General features: G+C 42.6%; 1 protein-coding gene across 5 annotated transcripts in view; it reads left to right on the top strand.

Annotated features, from left to right (window-relative positions):
* The first annotated feature begins 4,155 nt into the window (after window positions 1-4,155).
* The window catches only part of LYST (lysosomal trafficking regulator), a 176,423-nt gene continuing 171,774 nt past the window's right edge, over window positions 4,156-8,804 (top strand). For 3 of the 5 annotated variants that reach the window (XM_070782294.1, XM_070782293.1, XM_070782290.1), the window contains exon 1: window positions 4,156-4,269. The gene's annotated coding sequence lies outside the window, so the exon portion shown is untranslated. Of the gene's footprint in view, window positions 4,270-5,523; window positions 6,281-8,804 lie in introns of those variants that run through there. The other 2 variants (XM_070782292.1, XM_070782291.1) reach the window with 2 other exon arrangements.

Below are 8,804 nucleotides of genomic sequence, written 5' to 3'. Positions count from 1 at the left end.
GGTGGCGCTAGTGGTAAAGAACTCACTTACCAATGCAGGAGATTTAAGAGACTCAGATTCGATCCCTGGGTTGGGAAGATCCCCTGGAGAAGGAAATGGCAACCCTTTCCAATATTCTTGCCTGCAGAATCCCATGGGCAGTTGGAGGCTACAGTCCATATAGGGTTGCTCAGAGTCAGACATGACTGAAGCGACTTAGCATGCACACGGGAGCAGTAAAATCAGTTAGAGAAAATTGGCCTGCCTGAAGTCGACTGAGGTTTTTAAGTCTCAAGTCTAGAGTCAGCTTTTCTGATCCCAGGGATGGGGTTGGATGTCCCTCCACAGTGCCCCCGGGATCCCTGGTGATCCTTAGGATAAAAATTTAATAGCACTTCATTCTTTTTATGGCTGAGTAATATTCCATTGTGTGTGTGTGTGTGTGTGTGTACACACACACATCTATATATACACATATCTTCCTTATCCATTCATCTATCAATAGACATTTATATTGCTTCCATATCATGCTATGAATATTGGCATGCATGTATCTTTTCAAATTATAGTTTTCACCAGATGTATGTCCAGGAGTGGGATTGTTGGATAATATCGTAACTCTATTTTTGTTTTTTAAGGAACTTCCATATTGTTCTCCATAGTAGAATGTCTTTCATCTATCTCTGCATCTCAAAGCCTCAGACATCACAAGTACATCCAAAAGACTCAGTAATTGAATGATGGCCTGAAATAATGCCTCAGTGTTAATTACAGTTCCACTAGTGAATTCCGTTTGTGGTGATAGGTAGACTTAGGGATATTTTTTGATGGTTGAAACTAATGGCATGTATGAGATTATTATATAATTAATATATATAATATATATTATATATATTAATATATATAATTTACATTAAGAATTAAGAATCTTCTTAGGTAGCACAGGGTTCTTTTGAGTAGGCAGTGAAACACATATAAATCTTTACCTGTTCCTCACGTTGAACCTGACTGGTCCAACTTTTGAATTGGTCAAGTAATATTCTGTTCTGTGAACTTGCTGATACCTTGAACTCTTCCTTTGTTTTTCTGGTCTTCTGAATGAGCTACCATGAGGGTTCTTGTGAATTTTTAATCTGCACTGATTCCCTGGGCTCTTGACTTTTGAATAGAAATGGATAGCAAACATGGATTTCTTATGATAACATTTCATAAGTTCTAGGGTTGCCATAACAAAATACTGCAACCTAGGTGTCTTAAACAACAGAAATTTATTTTCTCATCATTCTTGTGGATAGAAATTCCAGATCAAGGTTCGAGCAGAGTTCGTTTTCATGAGACCTCTCTTCCTGGTTTGCAGATGGCCATAGTTCCACTATGTTCTCACATAGCCTTTCCTGTATGCCTGTGTGGAAAATTCTGGTGACTCTTCCCCTTCTCATAAGGATACTAGTTCCACTGGATGAGGGCTCCACCCTTATGACCTAATTTAACCTTAATTACCTCCTTTAAGGTTCTGTCTCCACACTGAGTCACATATGCGTTAAGGCTCCAACCTATGAATTTGGTACAGGGAATGGGAATCAATGGTATTTGTGATATGAGGGAGACTTAAGTATGGGCAGAGTCCCCTCTTGTTGAGGCTTAATGGCAGTGTTGAGGTAAATTTCATTGAGATGATGAAATGTGAGCAAAGAAAGGAAGGAGGTAAGGGAGTTATCTATGTGGCTCTCTGGAGAAAAAGCATTTCAAGCAGAGGGAACAGCCACTGCCAAGGCCTTAGGACAGGAATGTATCTAGAGTGGTTGGTAAACAGTAAAGAGGCCAGTGTGCCTTCAAGATGGCAGAGTAGGAAGAGATGAAGTTATGGGGATCCAGTTGGTGCAGAATTCTGCAAGCCATTGTAAGGACTTTGGTTTTACCTGCGTGAAATGGGGAGCCACTACAGGGTTTTGTGCAGAAATGTGACATGGTCCGATTTACATATGCATGTAGCCACAAAACGATTATTTTAACATATTTTGGTGACTTGGCTGTGAAATTATGCACATATACATTAACTGCATCTTTTAAAACCTTGATTTTAGAATCTCCCTTTAGAAACTAATTTTAGAGTCAAATTACCTGGAGAACTGCCCACTTATGAAGTTTTCCAGCATGTGATAAATGCATAAGTAGGGCTTCCTTCTAGATATCTGTCACTTGTCTTTATTCTTCCTTCTATTGCGTGTGCTTGATTACACATTATTTTGTGTGTTCATCTGAAATATTTTAAATAAGTTTTATCTAATATGTATATTTAACATCTATGTTCTAAGATACTCTTATACAGAGTTAATACCATGGTTAAAATACTTTAAAACTCAGATAGAAAGAGAAAAGAATAGTCACAAAAGACATTACTTTGTGCCTTTTATAAGAAAATAATACTTTGAGGGCCAATTGTGTACCATTGTCATATAAAGTCTGTTTTGTTCTCTTTGCCTTTAACAAAATCATGACTGTCTATTATTTCCCATTTGAGAAACAGAAACTAGCTTGTTACTTAACACTTCTGATCTCTTTTGGCCATTAAAGAAAAAAAAGGGTGTTTTTGAGATTAGTGTGTGAAAGTTGGCGTATAAATAAGAGTAGGTTTGGTTATAGGTAAAACTGTGAAGTAGGTCATTTGGCTTCCTCTTCCTCTGAATTCAGGGAAATTCCCCAAAGTATCTTAGGCACTTAGCACACAGTACCAACACAAGTAGGTGTCACTATATATTTGTTAAGTAAATCGCATCTCTTTCATTAACTTGCTGGAGATTTCATGCATTGCCCATCCCTGGAGTAGTCCAGTTTTAAAAGACTGTGGGAGGAGGTGGGTGAACTGTCAATGGTTGAACTGTAGAAGTCAGTGGGAAGATTGTAAAGTCTGGGATTTCCCCAAGAGCCCCTTCAAACCACATCACTGGGCACCTATTTACTTGGTTAGTCACTGGATCAGATGGAAGTCACTGGATCAGATGGTACACAGCCTTGGGATATAATATCCTGAATTATTTCTAGATTCCCATGTAAAGTTGTTGATTCTAAACCAGCTCATTTCAATTAGTAAACCATTGCTTATACAGTTGACCTCTGAACAACGGGTTTGAAAGGGCATCAGTCCACTTACATGCAAAAGTTGTTCACTAAATCTGTAATACAGTACTACACCATCTGAAGTTGGTTGAATCCATAGATGGAGTAATGATTATAAAGCTATAGGCAGGATTTTTAACTAGTAGCGGGCCAGTGCCCCAATAGCTTCCCTCTTGTTCAAAGGTCAGCTGTACCTTGTATTAGGTAGGACTTGAACCCTAGACTTTGAAGCCTCAAAGCTCAGGTTCTTTTCCAGTATCTTAGACATTCCACCGCAAGGCCAGCCGCAGTGACTAGGTGGTGATGCCAAACTACGGCATCAGTAGCCTGTCAGCCATATGCTGGACCTGACAGTCAGTGATGAAGCTAAAATAGCCTTATATTTAACCTATGGTTCCCACCCTCTGGAGGCACTGCTATTGTAAGACACACAACTTTGACAGTGCACACTGCCTGTGTGTGAAGAGGGTTAAACATACACCTTTGCACTTAATTCTAAAGTAGCTTCGTAAACCTCTTTACGTTTTTGTAATAAACCTACAGTAACCTTTGCAAAATGTTTCTTTTTTCCAGGCCCCGGAGGAAGGGCAGAGTTCCTCGTGGGTAACCCTTTATCCCTCTCCCAACCCCTTCCCATATTTCTTCTCCCATCCTCCGGACCCAGAGAAGGGGTACAGTATGATAATCTATGTTGAACGGAGGGAGAGGACGCTACGCATGGACTTGGTGCTTTTCAAACGGAGCAGGCTCTACCTAGGGTGTGACGCAACCCGCCTCGCAAAGCCCTGAAAGAGCGAGGACGCGGGACCAGCCACCCGGCCGCGAGGAGAAAGCCCGGGCCCCGGCCCCGGCCCCGGCCCCACCCCGAGAGCTCGGCCTGCCTTCCTCTCTTCCTCATTGGCTCCGGCCTCCACGCGTTACGACTGCGACGCTGGCGCTGCCTTACCGGCGAGGGGCGGGGCTCGGGACGCGTGAGGCGGGCAAGTGCGCAAGCGCAGGAGCGAGTCTGGGGCCGGACGGGGGGGAGGGAGGGGGTGGTGTACCCGGTTTCCTGGGTTACCTGAGGGGGCGGGGGGTAGGGAATTTGTGGTGGCGGTGGCGGCGGCGTCAGCGGCGTCGACTCGGGATTCTCCCGGTGAGGAGGAACGCGCGTCATTGGCGGCCAGAGAGCAGGTAAAGGCGGCCGCCGGGCCCGGGCATGCCGACCGCTGTTGGGGGTCCCGGATCCTATCGGTGGCCTGGAGGGAAGGCGGTTGGGGGTGGCAGTCAGCCCCGGCTCGGGGTCGCGGTGGCAGGGCTGAGGGCGCGGGGGACTCGGCCTCGACGCGCCGGCCCGAGGCTTCTTTCCGGCTCTGGGGCTCCGGGACGTCTCCCCGCCGCGCCTGGGGAGCCTTTGACAGCACCTGAGCGGCGGGCGCGAGCTCTGCCCGGCTTCTCTGGACCTTTGCGGCGGCCAGCGGCCACTAACTTTATTTCCCGGCGCTTAGAGGGCGGAGGTCAGGCAGGCTGGCGGCGACTTGCTGCGGTCTTGATTGCATTTGTTATCCTTTGCCCCGGCACAACTTGCACCCGGGCCGGGCCCACACCGGCAGGTTGACGGCTGGAGTTGACAGTTTCGGCGCCACCACCCTGCGGGTCGCGCTGTAAGATCTTGCCCCGCGGGTGTTCGCCCACCTGTCATCTCCTCTGCGCCTCAGCCCTCTGCCTTTTTTCCCCTGCCTGTAAAGCCCTATGCCCGGGCGAGAGACTCTTTAGAGGATCCTCTGAGACATCTGCCGTCTGTCCCGGGCATCATTGGCGTCTTGTCTGAGGTGCGGGTTGGCCTCTGGTGGGATTATAACTGTATAATTTTCTGTATGGGAAATAACCCAGGGAGACCCCAGCACCACAGTGTGGAGGCCAGTTGGTTGCTTGGTGGCAGAGGGGGTAAGGTTTAGAGGCTTTAAAAAACGCTTCCTAGCTCTGGGTCTTACTGGGTTAAACAAAACAAAACAACCATACACACCCAGCGATAGCACTTGGTAGTTGATGAGGTTGTTTTAAGCAGATACAACATTTTAAGAGAGTTGAATCTCGTGTTTAATACTTTGGTGTTGAATTCAGACCAGAATGTTTCCTTGAATATTGAATTCAGCTTGCACTTTCCTTGGGGTTTGTTTAGCAGATTGCACAAACTGAATTGGTCTTTTCTTCCTGATGATCCTTGGCTATTCTGCTCTGTTACTTTAAACTTCCACACCTAGGAACCTTATGCTAATAAAGATGTTGACTTTGTGCTTTCATCTTATAAATGTAGTTAATTAATATGGGGGATCTGTTTTAAAGAGCTTTGCAAGTAGCCAGCAACATTTTTTTTTTTTCTGACAGCTCTTTGTTGTCATCCACGTTGTTACTACAAAGGTTGGAAAATTTGGAGAAGTGAGGGAGCATCGGGAGGAAATGAGTTACTATATAGTTTAATTTACATTAAAGTGAATTTGTAAGCTATAAGATTATATGTGAATATAGTAAATATTTTTGAGTACCTACTGTGTACCAGTTTTATAAACAGATAAATATCCTCTCCAGCAGGAAGTTTGCATTAGTAGGGGATCGCAGATAATAAAATATGTTCTTTGTCTGATGGTGTTAAGTACTATAGAGAAAAAGCATGGATGAGGGAGAGACTTGCAGTTTTATTTTGTTTTATCAAAGTATAGTTGATTTACAATGTTGTGCTAATTTCTGCTGTACAGCAAAGTGATTCAGTTTTATACACACACACGCACATACATTCTTTTTTTAAAATACCTTTTCCATAGGATACTGAATATGGTTCTCTGTGCTGTACATTAGTACCTCGTTGATTATCTGTTCCATATACTAGCTTACATCTGCTAACCCCAACCTCCCACTCTGTCCCCTCCCCTTTGACAATCACAGATCTGTTGTCTAAGAGACTTGCAGCTTTAACTAGAGATAGCCAAGGAAGACTTCCTAGAGAAGATGACATTTGAGCCCAAGACCACAGGGAAGTGAAAGGGCAATCCCTGCACCTCTCTGAGGGAAGAGTGTTCAAGCAGAAAGAAAGGCACTTGCAGAATGCTTAGAGGCAGGAGTGTCCTGGGTGCATTTGAGGGCAGCAGAGGCTGATTTGGCTGTGGTGGAGTGAGCAAAGGAAAAGCAGTGGAAATGCAGGAGAGGGGTAAGTGGGAATGGGGAATCAGATTGTGCAAGGGCTTGTAGGCCTTTGAAGGACTTGGGCTTCCACTCTGAGGAGGAAGGGGGCTCATCCTTTTGAATAGAGAAGACATATAATCAGACTTGCCTTTTAAAAGGATCACTCTGGTGGCTGGATGGAGAATAGATTTAATCTGGGGTGGGGTGAGGTGTTGGGCAGAAGCTGTGATGTCAATTCCAGGACCTTTCCCATAATCCAGGCCAGAGAGGTTGTACTTTGGACCATAGTAGAATTGGTAGAGTGGTTGATTTCTCAATAAATTGAGGGTAAGGTCAACAGGTGACTTAAAGGACACCAGAATTTCTGTCCGGAGCAAGTAGATAGATGGAGTAGACATATATTGAGGTGAGATTCATGAGAGGAGCAACTTGGTTGAGAGAAGGTTAGAAGTTGGTTAGAAAATAATGAAATTAGACTCCAAGTGGAGATTAGTAGTAGTAGACCCAGTGACTTTGTATTGAAGACACTTCTATGTTATCTTGACTATAATAGGGACTTAATATTTTCAACCATGAACTGCCAACTTTTTTTCATACTCATTTTCTTTCTAGACTTTTGGACCAACCTAATCATCTTTTTCATCAAATGTAGCTTTGTTTTTACTTGCATGCACTTAGAGCATCTGTTTCAGTTGTAGAGAAAGCCATATAATCCAGAATTTCAGAATACATTTTTAATTTGTTGTTGTATCTAACTTGAACACCTTCATCTGATTAACCTTTTTCTGAATTGTGTTTGGATACCTGGCTTAAGTTCAAGAATTTTTTCAAGCTTCAGGAATTTTGTTATCAAATGTGGCTTCACTTGGCCATTTGTGAATTACAATGGAAATGACCTGTATTTTTAATACTTTACTAGTAGTCAGTAATATACAGAGATTATCCTAATTCTTCTGTTTCATTAAAGATTGCTTGACATAAATGGGCCATCACATATTCAGTGGAGATTTTCTTCATCAAATTATGCAGTATTTGGAGCAATAGAATTTGATCTGTACAACTTGTATGAAAAATATATTATGGTCTTAATATTTAAGGTCTACCCCTTAACAGTTTCAGAACCCCAGTAGTACACTAATATTTTAAAAAGGATTTTAAACCAAAACACATGAAAGTATATAAAAACATGTTAGATAAGTATGTTACATAAGTATCTAAAAATCAGTTTAGTTCAGTCGCTCAGTTGTGTCTGACTCATTTGAGCCCGTGGACTGTAGCACGCCAGGCCTCCCTGTCCATCACTAACTCCTGGAGTTTACCCAAACTCGTCTCCATTGAGTTGGTGAAGCCATCCAACCATCTCAATCTCTGCCGTCCCCTTCTCCCCCTGCCTTCAAGCTTTCCCAGCATTAGGGTCTTTTCCAGTGAGTCAGCTCTTTCTATCAGGTGGCCAAAAGATTAGAGTTTAAGCTTCAACATCAGTTCCTTCCAATGAACACACAGGACTGATCTCCTTTAGGATGGACTGGTTGGATCTCCTTGCGGTCCAAGGGACTCTGAAGAGCCTTCAACACCACAGTTCAAAAGCATCAATTCTTCAGCACTCAGCTTTCTTTATAGTCCAACTCTCACATCCATACATAAATAGCTATAAACTGATCTTAGAGTTGATAAGGAGTCTGTATTCTCTTTGCTATTGCTTCTCACCAGTGTTTATCCTGTGCCTCTTAATTCTCCTGGCTTTGTTTTACAGTAATTGAGACATTGGGAAGTTTTGAATGCTATCCAAGTCTAACTTCTGGGAAGACAAAAAAAAAAAAAAAAAACAAAGAAAAATCTTATCTAATAATATAAAAGGGTAATATTTAAAAGGTGTAATCATCTTAATTAGCCAAGAAAGAAATCAAATAGTTTTCCAAAAGGCTGGTCATTATTCCATTCAAATGTGATTCTTTGAAGTTGAAACTCAAGACAGATCAGGAAATTAGAGAACTTTTAGCCACTTTAGATAAGTGGAAGAAATAGATGAATAATAAGGTAGAGTAAGTACCACACATATTCTCTACAACTACTGCCACTCGTCTATAAAAAGTAAAGAGAATAGATTTTTGCCAGAAACCCGAAGAGTTGCACATTTTAAATCAAAAAATGTGTGAGGAGGTGAAGCCTGGAAACTATACGTTAAACATCTTGGCACTGACTGATTTCTATAAAAATTGTAGACCAGATTGCCAAACAGATGCTTTGTGATTTGTGATTAGAAATAAAGTACTGATTACTAAGATGCAGAATAGGTTTTTAAAGAATACATCATATTATGCTAACCTCATGCTCATTTTGCCAAGGATATAATAATATTAAATAATCTTTATGAGTACCTCACTACAGAATGCATTCCCATTTAGCATCTCATTTAACCTTCACACCATCCCTGTTAAGTACTATCAGGGGAGGAGGGGCTCAACAGTAGGGATCCTGGGGAGACACAAAAGGGACACATATGGGAGATTTGGGGCTTCCTGGTGGCTCAGATGGTAAAGAAACTGCCT

This window comes from Bos indicus, chromosome 28 (assembly GCF_029378745.1).
Source record: "Bos indicus isolate NIAB-ARS_2022 breed Sahiwal x Tharparkar chromosome 28, NIAB-ARS_B.indTharparkar_mat_pri_1.0, whole genome shotgun sequence".
NCBI classification, from domain to species: Eukaryota; Metazoa; Chordata; class Mammalia; order Artiodactyla; family Bovidae; genus Bos; species Bos indicus.
The sequence above is the reverse complement of the archived record's forward strand: the minus strand, read 5'-3'. Positions and strand labels throughout refer to the sequence as shown.